The following is a 20,225-nucleotide window of genomic DNA, read 5'->3' on the forward strand; positions in this document are numbered from 1 at the left end:
AAGCCTAAATCTTGTAGATTAGACTTGCAATACAGATATAACTGTCTATTGTGTCAAAGCTTTAGTAGTCATACATCTACTCCACAGATTTTCTGTTAAGAAAATTCCATTTTTAATTTCACTCAAACTTGAATTCATAAATGGAACACATTTTAATTTTACCGGGAAAACTTTTATAGTATACATATTTTAAATTAGGAATTTCGACGATATGCACTGGGTACCAAACATAGGTGTGCGTCGCGTACCGAAGTAAAATTCTAGTAGAATTTATGCCGGTTCATACGAGAAGCGGTCATAGTCGACGACACGGCGCGCTAGTGTTAGGACGCGCCGCTCGACACCCCGACGCGAAGAGCACGCGGAAGGCAACTTGCACGCAACTCGATCTAGTGTTAAAAAAAAAACAAACCAAAAAACATTTAAAACTCATTGTTTATGTTGTTCTAAAATCAAAAAGACACTCTGTCTGTTGTTTTTTTTTTTTGTTAGTTTTGTGAATGAAACAGTGAATGATTTTTCCAGTTAGCCGTAATTGAAAGGTTAGTATATTTTTCAATAAATTAACATTATTTCGTCTATAGAAATACGTTCTTGGAATTTTTATCAATGGAAATGCGTTTCCGATTGCTCGCTAGACATGTGCAGAGTTCAACGTATAACCTTAACCCTCTAACGAACACAATACGAAGCCGACGAATGTATTTACATTTTCTCGTGTCGATGAATAAAATATAATTGACAACTGACATTTTCAATGGTGGATTTCACTAATCGCAGTGATGTCCTAATTGAAATCTCACAGGATTGGCATGTAATTAGCGTTGAATAATAATCTACAAAACTCAACTGTGGCGAGACGATTAAAAGTCTATCATATTAAATTAATTAATGGATTTCATTCATTAAAATGCAAAGGAGATGGACAAATTTTGCCCCAAGCTGTACATAATTAAAAGTATTACAATTAATTAAATTAAAATAAATAAATAATTGATAATATCTAATAATATTTCATAGCAGTCTCTGAATAAAGTACAAAAATAAAAGAATTTTAAGCGATTTTATCCGTTCAATTTCACTTTAAAAAGCATATTCAATGTTGCCATTTAATAATATCCATGCTTAGAGGAAAATATAACTAAACGCATACAGCAATTAAAATATTAATAACAAAATATTTATTTAAATATATTTTTGACGATAAGTAATCCATTAAACAAACCTTCTTTTAATGATTTTTTAGATCAAAACTGAAAGTACACAGACAATATCATATTTTAATAATTTATTTACATAAAGGTTTTACTTGAATTAATTATTACTAACAACACTCAATGAATCCGTCAAACGTCAAAACTGACATGACATATTATGCACTTGAAGTACTCGTTGTTTATATTGTGTTCACTGTATTTGTTTGCTTCGTATTATTATTTTATGGTGTCGTAGCCCCATGCAAATGCTCCACTAATTATAATAAATATAATATTAGGTAATAATATACCTAATATTCGGACAACTATCACACAACATTGTAAAATCATGATGAAAACTGATTGAAAAAATCAAGAGTTTCAATTCTTTATAACTTTATTCCACGACTGCATAGCTATATGTAACTTACGATTCTTAATTATTGAAGATGTGCCCTATTGAACGACATATACTTCATCTCTGTACATTCTGGGGCACAGGTCCTAAACATTTTTGTCCATCTCCTTTATTCAAACGACTTATCAGCAAACTGACATGTGGTAGGTATCGATATTTCCAATCGATAGTTTTTATCGGATCGTTTTTTATCGATCAGCTGTGTGATCGATAATGTTTACGTCAATTTCCCTTGGTATAATTTTATATAGTAATTCGTTGGTTTTTTTTCATGCGGTCATTTGCCCGTTAATGATTTCTATTGGTTCCTAATGAATGTAAGTGTAGTTTTTTGGCATTTTTTGCCATCATAAATGAGATGTCATGACTTTATAAGTCTAAATTGATATAGTTATCAGTGACATTGTCATTTTTGATGACGAAGTATTTCTCATCAGGTTTAGGACAATGACCATTCACGATTTAGTGTAAAAAAGTAACGAACAATTATTTTTTGTCGGGCTAATAGATCATAATAATGTGGGGCTGACGTATGTATTGTGTTGTGGTATTTCATACAGTTTGACTTTCAAAATATTATAGGCGTCGTGTCCTTACTTCCTACTTAGTAGCTAGACTAGATAACATACCTGTTTGGATTTTTTGTTATAAAGCGCAGTTGCTATTGTACCGAGATTTGATTCACGAACTTCTTACCTACAAGTATACATACATTGGTATTTAGTAAGTCTATCATGAACGAGCTTACATCTAGATATTTTTGGCTAGTTCTTGACTATTTAAGTACTGTTCTTTTTTCTTGTTTGCATAAATACCTGAGGGCCTACTCCGGTTCTCGAATGCGAAGTTTCGTTTAATCTTCGGCCGTAGGTTTTATTGATTTACTAATAAAATTACTTAAAATAACGATTTATTTTTAATTTCATATCAAAACCTATTTATTTATCTTCATTTAATTCGTTCATTTTTGTTCACGAAAGTTCGCAATTAATAGAATTGTAGTATGCAATCTGCGAAGTATTTTCGTTCGTTCGTTGAATTAGAGTAGGCCCCCTGTTCTGTCGATAATGTACACAATAAAACAATTGAATAAAATAAAATGTAACAGGTAATAAATCACTTTTCTCGTGATAATAACTAGTAAAGTAGGTTTATTCATGTTTATTTACTTGTATCATTAGTTCCACAAAATGAGGAACGAGACTATCGCCATGCAATCGCCATAAAAGTTTCCTTGTTTATACTAAATTGAGTTCTAGTTTCTAGACTAAGCTCAGACCATGACTGTAATATGCAGTTAGCGTAACATAACTTAATAAAACGGCCTTTATTCTTCAAAGGAGTACTTAGACCAAACTATATTGTTACTAACATTTCGGAGTTGCGTTGCGAGTTATTTTATAAAACAACTACACAGTTCAAACTTAATAGAATTTGCGAAGACATAAATTACCAATATTAATTTCTCTTATTTTCTGATTTATCGTTCAGGACATTGAGAATTGTAAAAACATTTTCACAGAAAACTTGACTCAATTACATCACACACTTTTTATCAAAGTAGATCACTTAAAAACTACATTGAAGAAGTTTTTGAAAACGACTAACAGTAACTAGTGATGCAGAGTCAAGTCAATTTGATCAAAAATCCCTCGTAATCCCTCAAAATGAACTTGAATGCCTTTGCTCAGTACAGTCAGTAGAAGTCAGTAGTAGATTTTCGCATTGAGATCACTCTACCATCGAGACAGTAAACAGTACCCAAAATAAATGATAATAAGTGTCATATTAGCACAGTTGCAATTTCAACAATACGATTGCAAACAAAAACGTGTTATTTCCTTTCCTTCTGTCCAATGCTTATGTAGTTGTTAAATAATTTCTTTGCTCCTGCAATTAACACTTGATGACGTCACTGCTAGCATTATGATTCATAAATGTATGCATTTCTGCGTAATTAACATACTTCGATAAAGCTTTAGTATACAAATAGTACTTACTTGAAACTTACATGAGTTTTTATAAGTGATCGTGGAATGAATGAAGTTTGTGTACTCAGATTCGTATCGTCACCCCTTTTATCCTCGAAGGAGTAGGCAGAGGTGCACATTACGGCATATAATCTTAGGTGCGTCATGTAGTACTCAGATTGTAAACGCGAAAAGGAGTTTATTGCGCGTTTGCTCCTAAACTACTGCACCGAATCCGATGATTCGATAAGTATGATAATGTAATTGTTAAGTGATGGCATTAGTAGTGTACAAACATAAACTTAATATGTAATAATAATATCATTATTTTGTTCAAGCCTCCTTTTACTGCCTGTATCAATCTAGATCGAACTAGAATTGATTGACTAAATGTATTTCAACGAACAAAGCTTGCACGTTTATCACGTAGAGATGTGTGAAAAATAGGTCATTCGCCTATGCGATGAACTTTCCAAGTATCCATGAATGAATCGTTAATGGAACAGAATTTAAACGTACAGAACTTGAAAGTTGACGTTGTTCTCAATAAAAATTACTTTTGAGAATTTGTCAGTTGTTTTAAATGGAGTTACCATTTGACTTTGACTTACAGAGCTTTGTCTTTTTATATGAAAATTGAATGTTTTCTTATGGGGTTCAAACAAATGGGTAGATCACTCAATAGTAAGTGATCAGCGTTGTCGACCATGGACACTCGCAATATCAGAGCAGTTAGAAGTAATTTTCCGGCTTTTTTACTCTGGTATACGTAATTAATTCAAAATCATGCTAATTACCCGATAGCTTTCTTTTTTTTAACGTTGCCCCACACTTATCTCCTGTGTCGTGGGTGCGTTTACAAATATACAAGTTCACATACACATGACCCCCAGACCCGAAACAACAACTTGTGCATGACATAAAGAGTTGTTTGGTGCCGGAATCGTACTCGCTACACGTTGCGGGGCAGCCGGTTGTCCAGCTACCGCGTCAACCGTGCAGTCATAGAGCCGCTAGTTACTGGTCGTATAGTATCCAACCGGCCTATCTGCAAGTCATTGGGGGAGGCCTATGTTCAGCAGTGGACGTCTTGTTGCCGATGTGATGATGATGATGAAGCTAGTTGCCCTCCGAACAGTTCGACAGAAGCTTTTCAAAATCGCATTCATTTTGCGTCCGTTATGTAACCAAGTTCCACTACTCCATATTATGTTTTGTTACACTGAGTATAAAAACATAATATATCATAAAGACTGAAAGTCGTAAATTGTCGAGATAATATGATAAACAAACCATTAAACAATTTGTTTACAGTAGAAGTCATTAAACTCGTATGTTGTACAAATTCAGATTATTATTTAATATCATTCGAGATTTAGGTGAGGTTTTAATGAATTGCGTAAATATTTCTGTTGCTTATGTTACTGTGGTTTATTAACCGATCTATTGTGTTTCAGAAATTGGGTAAATATGTACTTCCAGTTATATTGTTCTCAATTTTCTGTCTTGATTCTTTTCGTGTGTGTCTTTTTTGATAGGGATAATCATCATCATGGTTCTTTCTTCTGCCTTAGTTGAGGCGAGAGAGAGTGTTAGATTCATACTGACTAAAACCCCGTTTCTATTTCTGCTTTAAGCCGGAGCCTGGTTAACCCCTTAAACTATCCGTTCTTTTTGTGGATGCATTTATAATATCGTGGTGGCTTTTTATTATAATCATCAGCGTTTTCTCGTCTGCTGCTGCTGGACATAGGCCCCTCCAATGGCACGCCACCTTGCGGATATCGTACATATCAGACTTTAGCCTTATCCGGAACTGCGGACTACCTAGCGGATTACCGGGGCTCTGAGTCGAATAACAGGAGTAGGAACAGCAACGCCTTATTGGGGCTCCGCGTCGAAAAGCAGGAGAGGAACGTCTTTAAGTCAGTAAGAGTCTGACACTCTCTCTTGCCTCGCCTAAGGCGGGAGAAGTCATTGGATGATTTTCCCCTCTTAAAAAAGCAACACCAAACGTATTGCTTACATCAAATTTTCACACAAAGCATCTTCAATCATTATCCTTATATCAGTCAGTTAGTCATACAATCCTGTTATTTATAGCCACGTTTTTAATTGGTTTCATTAGCTTCGCACTGCAGTGTCCTGTGACATGTTTTAGGGCCAACGATAACACTATCGATGGATAGTTTAACGTGTGATTTTTCTATTGGACCTGCTTTGCATGTAGGTCGGTCGGTTACGATGTGAACCGATAACGCGACTGTGATATGAAAGGGCAGGTTGCGTCCACGCATTCATGCGTACGCTTTTGTCGGTTTTGTTTTAGGTTTTTCAAGGTTATTTTTTAATCTAAGTATGCCTATCGTTTAAAAGCTCATTCATTTAACGAGATGTGGTTAATACGTTACTATGTTTCAATGGTTCTTTGACTATAGACATGACAAGAATCTCCTCCAGGATAGTCCTCCAGGAATCTCCTCCACCCTCCTATGGTTTTAAAGTGAAAAATTGAAGAGAGTTGTTATAAAACCTTCCTAACTGAGAGGAAGGAATCTTTAAAAATCTGTTTAGGCAATAATAAATATCATGTTTATGTGCCCATCATACAATCCTACATTAATGATTGTTACACTAGCTTCTACCCGCAGCTCCGCTCGCATTCTCTTAGGATAAAAAGTAGCCTATGTAATATTTCAGACCACAATCTCACTCTGTTCCAAGTTTAACATTTATAAGACTGCACGGTTGCTGCGGTGGCTGGGCCACTGACTGCCGCACAACGGGTAGCGGGCTCGATTCCCGCACGGAGCAACTCTTTGTGTGATCCACAAATTGATGTTTGGGTCTGGGTGTCATGTGCATGTGAACTTGAATGTCTGTAAACGCACCGATGACACAGGAGAACATTCTAGTGTGGGGCAAAGCTTTTTAAAAAGAAAAAAATATATATAAGTAGGACGACATAAATGAATTTAGTCTGTCTGATATCTTTATCCACAATAACAAACAAACAACTAAACACACCCATAACAAATTAGAGTTAAAAAATAATTAATCACATATATCTTTAACCTAAATGCTAACCGCCGCTGTTGGTTAAGATACGCTGTTAAACCTGTCTTTCCTAAACCGTAGTTTTTATTTATAAACTCTTTTAAGTAAGTAACTTGATTAATGGGCTTCGTCCTGCTGTAAGGCAAATACGTTAATTAGTTACAATATGTTAACGTTTAGATGACATTTTAGTTTTCCTTGTTTGAAAATGTATTTGTTGGGTATTTATGTATTCGTGTGGTCGAATAAATGATTAGACGATTTGTCTTAATCGTAGTTGTGATTGTAGGTGTTATAATAAAATTAAGTGGTTTATTGTGTTTGGGGATGGTTCTTTGGCTAATAGTTATAATATGATTCACTTGTTTAATTAGAATTATGTAGTTATTTTGAACTAACATCATCAACATCAACAGCCTATTGACATTGGTCAATGCTGACCAATGTCTTCTTCTCACCCGGAGGTTTTTTTTTTTGAGGATGACATTCGACACACACATTTGGCAGAGACTGGGCAATGGCGCTATCTGATGAACTTGAATCTTTTACTGCTATCTCCTTGAACTGCGATCCCAACCCACCTGCCTCTTATAATATAAGAGGTAGGCAGTCTTCTCTGCATGATATGCTTTCACTTACTCTAACAAATGACCGTCATTGACTCTGCATGATGATGACAAAGTACTTCATCATCATTATTATCAGCTGAGAGACGTCCACTATTGAACAAAAGCCCCCTTAGTCATATATAATTATGATATAATACAATACATAATAAAAAATCTTCAAATAACTCGCCGTACTAAACAATGCAGAATATACCCAATATAGGGTATCGTGAAAATTAACCTGGGTTTTTTTTGATTTTAATAAAAGTAGGTAGATGATAGTGGTTTACCGAACTCTTTTACTCCGAATTACTGTACCATCTAAATGATACAATACTCGTTTGAAAGTGGAACCTGATACAATTAATTCTCAGGATACCTATACTATTGCCTAAAAATCTTAACACCGCGATTCAAAAAATGGTCACAAATAAAAAACGCCATCTATTGACGAAAGTTAGAACTCTGAATCGAGGGATTCTTTCATATTAATTGCTATGCGGTTAAACATTATTTCTATCCCTGTAATTCCGTGGTGTAGCTTACCAAGTCTATATTCTTCAGTGTCATATTACAACACCAGTAAAATCTATATTGCGTAACAGAAATACACATTTTACTCCGGAATGTAATTTTAATTAACCGATGTTTTACAGAGTTATTTCTGGTGTGTTGTGAATTATTTTTAGATGATCTAGATTGACGTAGGCTGGAGATTAAAATGGTCAAATTGGATGCGAGTAGATTACGTAAGCTGGTAGAGTAAAATACATTTTGGTCATCATTCTCTTTCCGCGGGTATCTTAAGAGCTGATAAAGGAACCGCAATATGTGATAGAAATCAGGCAATAGGATTGTATGCGTGGCGATTTTGGAAAACCATGGATAGTGCAGTTTCTGAAGACCCGCTGCCGTTCAACGTGTAGCGGGTTCAATTCCTGCATGGAACAACTCTTTGTGTGATCCAGAAATAGTTGTTTCGGGTCTGGGTGTCATGGTATGTTTGTAACACACACCTACGACAGGTGAAAATCCTAATAAAACGTTGTGCACCGGCAATGTTTTATTTAAACAAAATTAATGACATTGAATTTTCAGAAATATTATTTCTATCCGTCTATCATTATTGTATAAGTATTTTATCTAAAATGCTTTTAATGTAAGTAGGTATCAATTTTACCAAGTGACAATTTGACACTGGCCGGTCGGAACTGTATTTTTTCTTTTTGATGTTCTTTTTTTTCGTATTCTCTATTTGAATTAACGTTTGTCATTTATTTATGCTGATTGCTACTAACTCGATAAGTGAGTGCCGTTAGATTAGGACTTGTCATTTATTTATCGAAAACCAGAATCGAATAGTCGATTAAAATGCAATATCGGTAATCGTAGATCAATCGATAAGCAATTACTTACTCAACTTCCTACTATAATCTTTTCACGCTATTTCTGTCTCTTTAAAATTGTACAGGCTGTGTTAAGTTGAAAATTATGATTACATTCAAAAACTTACATCAGACCCAACGCTTATGGTATGAAAAACAACTTTTTAAACTTCTTCATGTGTGGCCAATGACTTTCAATCGAAGGATAGAAACGTTTTTACAAACACACAAAGAACTCTCTACCTTAAACCTTAAAGTTAAGGTTTATAACCGATTATTCGTTACAATATCGATACTGGTAGCGATTGAATGGGCGACAATTAGAAAAAAATCTCGTAAAATGTCGAATCAATAAAGATTCCACGTAATCACGTTTAGACCACTTTCGTAAGGACTGGGATTTTTTGCTCGAAACAAGATAATTGGTTCGCTACCGAATGGTTTACTATTAGACGGTTGATAAATTGAAACTTCTTGTACAAACAGCTCTATGATTTGTTGCCAAGTTCTTTTTTTAAATATATGAGCGTGTAACAACACTGCTCGTAATATTATTTTTATTAAAAAAAAATATTATGCTTTATGCCAATGTCAATATCATGTGATGTTCTTGATTCGAAATTCGAATTTTATTTGCTTCGTTCAATTTTAGGCGGTTACGAACCTTTTAGAGATTAGGTAGGTACTTGGACTCTTGGATGGCTTAAGCATGTACTAAAAGGAAGCTCCGGGCTAGAAAAGTAGGAGTAGGAACGGGGTGGTTGTAGTCAGTAAGAGTCTGACACTCCGTCTTCCTTCGCCCTAGGTGAGAGAAATCATTGGACGCTTATTGATTATCCCCCGTAAAAAAAATGTGCACTGTCCGAACTGTACTGTACACTGTACTGCTGGACTATAGGATCAGATACTTTTACTGCCGGCTGCGCAGTCACTCACAAATGTGTAGTTCCTTAGTATATACCAATGTGTTCAAAGTTTTACAATAAAATTCTCCAACATTTTATCTGCACTATGCACCTATACGTTACGAAACATTGTCTGCTCGGCGATGTGGTATATTTTTCTAACGAATCTATTTGTTTACGAGATGGGTACTACATAGATAACCCAATTACGTTCGCTTATCGTACAATGTATTAGAATATTTTCTTCAGTCTTACGACAGACTATGAATGAATTGTTTCTGGCGGACATTAGTGAGCTATTCTTAAATATTACTATATAAATAATACGTTATTTTATAATACTAACTGCCGTACTCAGAGACGTTTAATGGTTACTTAACCCAGTCCTTAGCAATTGTTTTCGATACAAAATCGTTACTAAGGAATAGTTTAAGTAATCATTAAATGTCTCTGAGTGTGGCAGTTAATGTTTGTCTCTTTGTTGATTGTGTGATTGCAACTATGACTAAACAATAGACCAAGCCTTCTGTTTTTCCTGAGAAATACAACCCGTATTAGTCTTTTTCAAGACTATGAATGATTGTGAATAGTGAGCTATTCTTAAATATTACTATAGAAATAATACGTTATTTTATAATACTACTTCTAAGTCTGTGTGCTCCATCTTCGGCCACATCTTCTGCTTCTGAGAAATACAACCCGTGTCTTTTCAAGTTCAGAGTGAATAGGTAACTTCTGTGTGTTCCATCATGGGCCACATCTTCGCTTCGCCGTTCTGGTAGTAAGCGGGTTGGTGGCCACCCTTGGGTAGCTCTGACCACTGTCTGGTGAAATCCGTATCCACGTACTCCCCCGGATCCTTGTCCCAGAGGATCTCGGCGGATGTGGCGGTACAAGTCAGCAGATTGGGATGGGATGCGAACAGACTTATCAACGCTAAAACAAAAGCAAAATATCTGGGGTTTGCTTCAGGTTTGGGTTTGAGGTAGCATGCAAGAGGTAAAGCAATAAGTACGACTTTTATCATAGGAGTTTTTATATTAGCGAAAAGTGGGCGTCAAAACCACATTACCTACTTATTACGTATGCATCTCAGCATACCATATTTGGGCTTTAAAATATGTGTAGCCATAATATATTTGTAACATAGAAACAATGCCGACGAATGATGAATGATAATAGTTTATAAAACACACCTAGCCTACAATAAATAAGATGGCAAAGTTATTTTAAGTTTATTAATCATAATTGTTCAAGGAAAACAATAAAATACGCCTCCGCTAATAGACAAAATAGGAACGGATGACAATCGAATATGGAACGCGAGGATTATTCAAAATTAGAATGGATTAAGATTTAAAATTCGAATGGGATAAACGTTTTAATATGAGAATATTTAGGCCGGATTAAAATGAGGTTTTATAAGAAAATTTCTGTCATTAAAAATGCTATATTTTCTCATTTTTTTCTATTAGCAGTTCTTTATTTGAATTGATATTTATGTAGAATTTCAACCAAGAACCACATTAAATAGATGTTCTGTCTACACTACGTGATTACAGGTCATAAAGAATATTCCTTTTACAAAAAAATAACAGTCGAAGCGATCCCATTCGTGCAAACGATGACGTCATCGTGACATGAACAGTTACAAAAGTTATTTCACCTGACAAGTCGTGCAAAGATTACGTGTATAACGCAATCGCATATTTACTTGGGTTAAGAGCGTCAAAAGGAACACCAACATTGTAGATAAGGAGTTACCTAACACAGGTAATCTGCATAATCGGTCAGTGATAACAGACCAGTACCCTTAGTATGAGTTTGCTTTACGTTTAAAGTAATCGAAACGAGAGCGCGTTCGGCTCTCTCATTGGTTGATTCATTCGCGCCAACCAATCAGAGCGCCGAAAAACGTAATGCATACTCGTACTACTGGTATGGTTCTGGGCACATTTTTAATCTTTACTTCGGTGCTCGCAAAATAGAACGCGTTTTTATATAAATTTCAAATTTCGAATACTACTACTTTTTTAAATTTAGAAATTGACTCGTAAAATTTTATTTCTGTGTTCGCGAAATCGTTTAGTATTGTTATTCAAATTAGATTTTTCAAATAAAGAATGTATTTAAAAAAGATTATCCGGCTAAGTACGAACAGTTAAATCAGAATTAGAGGTATTAAGGTGGGAGAAATCGTGCAAAGAATTTTAATGTGTTTATCAAATAAGTTGTAAAATTATGGTAGATATTGTAATAAGAATCGTATCGTAAGTATTAGAAGTGGGTGTAATCTGCCTCTGCATATATTGTATCTTAATTTAATGGGCTCTATACATAATAAATATGAACGAAGAATTTGTTAGTTCGTTTTTTGCTAACGACACCGCTACCACTGTCACTTGTATCACTCATAAATCAATTTACTTCTCGACACGCAAAACTCACTGTGTCCGCTCGAATTAGAAAGAAGGTAGACCGATTTGTCTGCTCATAAACATCCACCCGCATATACTCCAGTTCATCCGTGATCATGGCGCTTGCAACAGTGCCGAAATATCGGAAACTCGCAAAAACAAATAAACATGGTAAATATCCCGTTTTAAGTTCTAATGATAGTACAAGCTATTTAATCTATTTATAGTAGGTATGTAAACTAGCTAGACGAGCTAGTACTTAGAATAATAAACTTCAAAGTGCAATGGAAGATCGCGTGATGTCTCTATCTATGTCAAGTGCCAACTAAATCGATTTTATGAAAGTGCATATCACATTCTATGAAAATAAACAAGGACAGACGAACACGCGAGCTTTCATTAGTATGTGACCTCTATTGAATTAATTTATTTATGATTAAATGTACTTATAGCTTTTTTATTTTAAAATAAGGGTTAATGTCTCTTAGAAGTTGGTAGTGATGGTGATATACCTAATGTAAATGAAAGAATAAAAAAATCATTAAATTCTTGTCATTGTGAAACCTATGGGACTAATACCTTTAAACTAATGACAGAAATTTTATAGATATCCATATTTTTATAAAAATAAACTAAAATTGTAATATGAAATTTGTTCGTTCTCAATTCAAATAAACACATTCATAAAACATTTTTTTATGTACCCGTATTTTTTTTTAATTACCTATTCCATTAAAATATTGTAACTACCTGAACATTATTGGCATAAAATACTAAAGTTTGATAAAATTATTAAAGAACAAAATGACATGTCAACGTACGATTACCTACCTACCTAGTAACAAAAGAATACTTGTCTCTACAACGTATTCTCAACTCTAACTAATAGTATGTTTACGGTGTAAATTGGTGTACAGCTCATATTTGTGCAGTTGTTTCATTGCTTAGACAATTGGTGTAACAATAATGATTTGACACAATTTCTTCTAATGCCGGCCAAGAATGCCATTTCAATAGAAATATATTGTAGTAGGTGTAATAACTATGGGCTGCTTTAATTAATACTCGTATTGAACATCGATAACATCATGGTTTTCTTAGAAGAGAGACATCGCACTACTATGTTAATTTAACTGTTAGGTACTTTAACTATGAACTATTTAACTATTGAACGGTAGGAAAATGCATCTGATTTTTTATGTTTAAAATTAGAATAAGAATGTATCCCATTTCTAATTCGAACAATTGTGACGTACGGCTATCATTTCGTACGTATAAGTATCTTTAAAAAATATGATATAAAAATAATACCATGTTTATTCACCAAATAGTAACATAATATCATTTCAATTCAATTTATAAGTTAACAAATATAAAACAGTTCATAGACACTACAATATAAAAATAAACAGAAATAAACACGAATCAATTCAAAAGCCATTCCAAGCATCGTAAACGTAATTGCAATTTAATTCAATAAAACAAAACACTCGAACATCAATGTTCAAAAAGATTAATACGTATAATAGTAACTCGTTGATACACACATCAAAGTCAAAGTCAAAAGAAAAAGATACAGTGAAAGACAGGTGAAGATTTATAGTCATTACTGCGCGCGCATTATTTTAGGGACCCGTTCCATTGGGGAACGATAGTTGTGCGACGTACGCCCAATCGCGCTACCATGTTTTTAAGTGTGGGAGAGCCATGCTTCGGCACGAATGGGCTGGCTCGACCGGAGTGATACCACGGCCTCACAGAAACCGACGTGAAACAACGCTTGCGTTGTATGAGTGAGGTTACCGGAGGTCCAGGCAATTCCCCCCTTCCCAATCTTCCCAATCATTGATTCCTCAACAACCCTTAAATTCCTAACCCCCAAAAGGCAACGCACTTGTAACGCTTTTGGTGTTTTAAGTGTTCATGGGCAGCGGCGATTGCTTAACATCAAGTGATCCGTCTGTCTAGTTTACCGGCTTGTGCCATAAAAAAGTTGTCTACAGAAAGACACCAGAACAAATTTTAGAGTTGACTTGGTCGTCGATAACCAGTCAGTTACTAAGTGAATTGATAACAGTATGCTAAATGACATCTAGACACTCATCGAGTGTACAGAATTGTATGGGATTGATACTCCCAAATTCACAATCGACAAATTATGTCAAAGCTTGCTATGCGAAGCCTGAACAATGACTTTTATATTCACTCAATTACGACATAAACTCAAATGGCATTAACGAGTATTTTCTATGTCATTTACGAGATACCCAGTATGGAACTGCATATATTGAGTTGGGCGATCCGGTCGTACAACCATGTTACTCTAATGAAAAAGGGCTTTTACAACTCATAACTACGAGAGATATTTATTAACAAACTCAACACAGCTTCCGAACGCATAAACAATGAGAGAAGATTAAAAACGTGTCAATATACAAATTGAAACGTCAGATAGTTTTGATTTGTTATTGCTAGAGGTCGTGTTACCGGAGTGAAATTCCTTGGCCCAATATCTAGGAAATTGTATGTAAATATAATAAGTTTATCTGATGTTTCGATCGAGAAAACGTCTTGTTTTGATAGAGATTAATATTCTATTGTTATCTTATTAAAATTAGACGGTTAGGTTAAAAATATTAGAGCTGTTAAGGGGTAGGCTCAATCTCACTGGTACATAGAGAGTCTCTGTTGCAAATGTATTGCAAATAAGAGCCAACATGTTCTCAAAATTAAGTTCTATTCTAGACAAGATAAGCTTTAAAATAGAAAATGTCAATTTAACGACCAAAGAAGTATCAGAGATCTATAATCACTATCACGCCCATTAAATAACTTCATCAAAGAAATTGCTAAGAGATTAATGCGTCTATTGTTATCTCATGCAAATTAGACAGCGTGTTAATGAAGTTGTCAAATCGTTGTCGAATCAACACACTCATAAATTCTATATAAAACACTCGTCTTAGAGAAATGATACGGGTTTTGTATCCAATATACATTTACATAGATAAGAATATACTACATTCATAGTAGTCCGTATGAAATTACAAACCGATGGACCATTTAACACCGCCGTCCATTTGCGTGCTATGCGGCAAAATTCAAGCTTTAGTGTCTTATAAAATACATATTAATAAAATGACGATTTTACGTGTAGGCGGATTTTTATAACGCGATTGTGAATTGTGAATAATGTTTCGTATTCATGATGATGGAAGACAAAACCTGTCGGTACGAGTATAGGACTCATTAGATGGGCTATAAATTGTGTACCTTTATAAGATAATCATGGTCGATGGCGGCCATTAAATTTGACAACATGCTATTTGCGTCACTATACACAATGTTAGAGAAAATGGTCGGCATTTATAAGCAACGAATTTTCTAGCTTGAATATTATTGCTTCGCTTGACCACCCAATTGACGAACGAAAGTGAATATATTGTTTGTTTTTGACTTTATTTGAATAGAATGAGGAGAAAGATGCGAAGTAAATTCCGTTTTAAAGGTATCATAGAGCTTCAACTAAATAATCGATTTATTTGCAAGTGACATCTGTTTTCATGTCAAGATTATTTATACTACGAATGACTATGTTAAAATAACAACAGTTTTTAAGTTTGAAAAAAAACAGCAATGATTGATTGTTGACAGCAATGATGACACAAATCATATGATTTATTCAACTTCATAAATGTTTATTTGCTGTTCATAAATAACAGTTCATTAAATTTTAGACATAGGCCAGAGAATAATATGTGCCATAAACAAGTTGTATGTTTGCCAAAAAATGTATGAAATAAATCTTATGAGAAAATTCCTTATGTCTGTTAAACTTCATCGATTGCTTTGATATTATAGACAAAGGTGTCATAGATTGATGTTATAAGAGCTCTAAATTATGACAGAATATAAATATTACCGACAGATGGTCGGAAGAGTGAGTGACCGCCATGTTTGCGGTGATTTTACACTTGATTAGATAGAGATCTTGATTAGCACTTTTCATAAAAAACTGCGTCGGAATTTTTATTAAATCACACGTATAAGATGATATAAGAAAATAAAATAAGATATTCTAAAACAAGGACTATTAAAAACTGAGATACATAGTTTATCTTGATACGCGGTAACGTGTTAGGCCAACTTTAAGCGTCAGTTTAATATCATATAATATTCTAGCCGGTAAACGAGTAGACGGATCACCTGATTGCTCATTCTCTTCCCACACTTGAATTGTAAGAGTATCTAAAAATATGTCTATCTCTTCTAATTCTTCATTAAATTCCTCTCAAAACACAATTTGAAACATTACAAAATTCCATATTTTAACATCAGTTTGTGTAAGACATGTGAATTTCTCGTCCAAGAATAGACTGTTCACATTGCTATGAGTTGGCGAGTCTCACCCGTCAGGTCGCATCGCCTGGATCGTGTCAAAGCCGGTCCGGATCGGATATCGGCCAAAAATGAACATTGCGATATTAAAGTAATCCACTGATTCTGCAGACATGTTTGTTTTCGTTAAAATAGTTTCATATTTCTGTTTACTTCTCAGTTGGTTAAATTAACTAATAAACATAAGAATGTAAGAATTGTAGTAGGTAACGCTTTACAGTTTCTGGCTCCTCCATTGGGTAGAAGCGAAAGTTTGACTAGGTAACTTTGAGGGGGGATAATCATTCAATGGCTTCTCTAACCTTAGACGAGGCCAGAGGAAGTGTCAAACTCTGACTGATTAAAACTCACCCCGTTCCTACTCCTGATTTTCGACCAAGAGCGCCGTGAGCGTTTTTGCTAAGTATACTTTTCTTTAAATACAATATGAGACTATAGTTGGGCTACTACATACGTGCGACCTATCACAAGAAAATAATGTGACTATCCCGCACAACTGGCATAAGTGTGAGTGAGAGATCTGATAAAAATGACTTAATTATACTTCGAACGTTTGTAATGGCCTAACTATAATCATAAAAAGGACATTTTCAAATCAAACTGCTGCATTGTGGTTAATCAATCGTGAGTCAAGCGTTATCATAATATTTAGCATTCGATAGTTTTGTTCGTGTAAATTAATATTTATTCAGGCCACAACTAGGTCCCAAGGTCTATCGATTTATAAATTTAAATATTAACAACTATTAGGTAATGACGCATGGCACATCGTCATAAAATTTTATATACTTAAATAAAATTTTAATAAAAACTTCCTGTAAAATTTGTTTTTTATGTCATAATACAAGGATGATATAATAAAGGATGTAACGTTGCTTCCAATCAGTTGATCTGGAAATAATTATGGGAAGAGTTAGGAGTATGTTCACTTGTTCAGCCGTGGACGTCTTATAGTCAATACTTACGATGATAATGATATTACTTAATAGCTGAAGAGTTAGTTCATTGTTCGTTTGAACGCGCTAATCTCTGGAACTAGTGGTTCGATTTGTAAGATTATTTTTGTGTTGGATAGTCGAGCCGAGCAGAGCGGGTCGAACCGCGCGGAAGTAGCTAGTCCATCATAAACGAACATCATCATTGTCGTCATCGTCACTACTATCATCGTAGGAAACCTTTTTTTTAAATGACATTTTTTATTGTAACAGAGGCCATACTTTTTACCAAACACCAAGTTTAGTTCTAAGCTCCGTGCTGTATTTCGAAATCTAAAACCCTGTGTTCAAGTCGTGCTTAGTGATCGTGCCTGTACTAAGCGATACAGTCTTTCATTGACTCAGAAATGTTTTTAAACATTTTTTCTCAATCCATTAATGGTCCAAGATTGACCATTTAGACAGGTCTTAAGCCAGCTTGATTGACATAACAAAACGTAGTGACAAATTGGTTTTATGGTTAAAATGAGAGGAATATTGTAACTAACTGATTTTGGTAAAAACATCGCCATTGATATTTTTTCTAGATTAAAAGAAAAAGACCGAAGGTACCTAGGGCCGAAGGTACCTAATAAGGCAGAAAAACTATACAGATACATTATAACCTGTGTCCCGTGGGGTTGGTAGACACAGACAGTGACAATGAAACGCCAGTTGCTACGAATCTTACATACTACCTCTTTCGCTTCATCAGCAGTCATCTGTCTAAAACAGCAGTAAAACTATCGATATAATTATATCAGTTACATCACTAAAAATTAAAATCTATGGCAAAAGCCCGGTAGTAGGTATACAGCACTAAAAACTGTTTTGATTCAATAAATTATATTGTTAGTAAAATCTTCTTTATTTTTATAACAATAGAGTTAAAAATAACAAATATAAATATGTCCAAAAATGGAAAGACAAATAGCGATAATGGGACTTTGATCGCGATTTATAGTGATGGGGTCACAATAAAGGTGGATGAGTCACTATATAATATTTTATTGTTAAAACCATCATATAAATATGTTAAATAAGTAATATATTTATTTTATATTGTTATTTATGATCTACGACCATTTCTAAACAATAGGGTCAATCTGTTGTTATGTAAAAGGCTTATAAAATAACGCTAGTATATAAGTACCTGTATTGTTTCACTGACGAAACTTTATTTTTATTTAATTTTTATTGAATAAAAAAGAAAGTAGTGAGGTGACAAAAATATCGATAAGTAGGATACTTTTTTGGACGATAACCTCATTCAACGATAGTTTTTATACGACTTTTCAACTTGATACTTTACTCTATGTACAAAAAAATAGGTGAAATAGGTAAAAAATTGGTTAATTGTATTTTTTTATTGTAGTACGAGTAGGTACACCTGTTACGTGTAACAGCTAGTTGTACTGTTATAAGATCACGTCTCATAACAGTGTACTGTGAATCACTTCTTGGTACTTGATACTTGTAGGTATTTTAATTTTCGATGACTGCCTACCTATTTATAGAAGACTTTTTGTCTGTCACTACTATAATGATGAGATTTTCGAACTCTGTGGCGACGATTGGTTTTTTTTACTACCTACTTAAGTTTACGTACAAGATTTCGTTAAGTGCAAAAATAGATTCTACTAAGAGTCCACTAGCTCTAAAAAACATTTTCCTGTTACCACCCACTTACTTACGAAATAAGAAAATACACAAGCCGTATTTTTTAAAGTATTTCCTTGATTTAAAGTAAACAATCGTAGTTTAAGCCTCGTATTGACTCATGAAGATATTAATATAAAAATTTGTCAATAAATTAAGTGTACTTAATTATAAACGGCTTATTAATAAACTTAAGTACCTAATACGTACTTATACAGTATTTGAAATAAATACTACGTTAATACTTGTAAGTGACGTGATAGGAATTAAATTAAAATCTTCTTAATTTTGCAATATCTAATTAATGAGTAATGCAAAGCCTTGAAGTATCAAAAGATGATAGTCACTGTAAGCCGATGCATTTTGACAAGTTAAATCGTTGCTTTGAAACAAAAAAAAAACTAAATATTTTATGCCATAATAATATGACACTAATTTCTATAGTACCAATAATTTCATTGTATTGTGAATTCTTATTTCGTAAAGGTAAGATCCCTTTTTGAGTGTCCCTTTAGGCATAAGGTCGTGCTTAAAAATTACAGTGTATTTTCTAATAACCACCGTCTTTCGAAATTTTTCACAGTAGCAGGAGTATTGGTTCGTTCTATATTACAAGTAAGAAGACTTCTAACAAGACTGATAAAAATTTATTATCACAAGTCAAAACACATGTAATTCTATTCTCCCCTTTAGGAAGTTAGATAAATGACGTAATGTAATGTTATGATTTAATTTCCAACGGAATCAAATACGATTTATAGTTCCGAGTTATTGATTTTACGTCAGAAAGTGATCGATCATTGAATGTTGTTGATTTTTTTTTGTCTATTTTTATAACCCCAGTCGATATAACACGCTCACATATTTCATGTCTTATCCTTGATGTAATTATAGTCACGAGCTGATCGGGAATGGCTGTGAGAAAATAGTTACATCGACTCTCGATTACGTTGTTAGGTCTGTCGATATTTTCTACGAGCTTTTCGCCCGAGATTTTGTGTAGGATTTGTACGTCGTATTGATTTTTTATTTAAATGATCACAATGAAATAAATATAAATGGCTCTTTTATTAATAATAATCTAACCTAGTTTATAAAATCTCTCAAATACAAACCTAATTTTAATAATTTCTCGATAACTATTCTATCGACACTTTCCCAGCACTTAAAATCTAAGACATTTTATTCAAAGTTGTAACACTAAGTGAAGCTCAAGGAATAGTTGTTTGACACTAACC

General features: G+C 34.1%; 1 protein-coding gene across 4 annotated transcripts in view; it reads left to right on the forward strand.

Moving 5' to 3' along the window:
• The first annotated feature begins 281 nt into the window (after positions 1 to 281).
• LOC118265907 (ADAMTS-like protein 4) overlaps positions 282 to 20,225 on the forward strand; it is a 136,565-nt gene continuing 116,621 nt past the window's right edge. For 2 of the 4 annotated variants that reach the window (XM_050694625.1, XM_050694628.1), the window contains exon 1: positions 283 to 542. The gene's annotated coding sequence lies outside the window, so the exon portion shown is untranslated. Of the gene's footprint in view, positions 543 to 20,225 lie in introns of all 4 variants that reach the window. The other 2 variants (XM_050694626.1, XM_050694627.1) reach the window with 2 other exon arrangements.

This window comes from Spodoptera frugiperda, chromosome 7 (genome assembly GCF_023101765.2).
Source record: "Spodoptera frugiperda isolate SF20-4 chromosome 7, AGI-APGP_CSIRO_Sfru_2.0, whole genome shotgun sequence".
Taxonomy (NCBI): domain Eukaryota; kingdom Metazoa; phylum Arthropoda; class Insecta; order Lepidoptera; family Noctuidae; genus Spodoptera; species Spodoptera frugiperda.